Below are 465 nucleotides of genomic sequence, written 5' to 3'. Positions count from 1 at the left end.
TGTCATGCACACTCAGTCTCCTCATGTGGTGTCATGCACACTCAGTCTCCTCATGTGGTGTCATGCACACTCAGTCACTTCATGTGGTGTCATGCACACTCAGTCTCCTCATGTGGTGTCATGCACACTCAGTCACCTCATGTGATGTCATGCACACTCAGCCTCCTAATGTGGTGTCATGCACAGTCACCTCATGTGTCATGCACACTCAGTCACCTCATGTGGTGTCATGCACACTCAGTCTCCTCATGTGTTGTCATGCACACTCAGTCTCCTCATGTGTTGTCATGCACACTCAGTCACCTCATGTGTTGTCATGCACACTCAGTCACCTCATGTGGTGTCATGCACACTCAGTCACCTCATGTGGTGTCATGCACACTCAGTCTCCTCATGTGGTGTCATGTACACTCAGTCTCCTCATGTGGTGTCATGCACACTCAGTCTCCTCATGTGGTGTCATGC

At 50.3% G+C, this 465-nt stretch overlaps 1 protein-coding gene across 3 annotated transcripts in view; it reads left to right on the top strand.

The window, feature by feature from the left end:
• Positions 1–465, top strand: part of Prepl (prolyl endopeptidase like) — a 28368-nt gene that overhangs the window by 22970 nt on the left and 4933 nt on the right. The window lies entirely within an intron of this gene.

This window comes from Mus caroli, chromosome 17 (genome assembly GCF_900094665.2).
Source record: "Mus caroli chromosome 17, CAROLI_EIJ_v1.1, whole genome shotgun sequence".
Lineage (NCBI taxonomy): Eukaryota > Metazoa > Chordata > Mammalia > Rodentia > Muridae > Mus > Mus caroli.
This window is presented reverse-complemented; position numbering and strand designations above follow the sequence as displayed.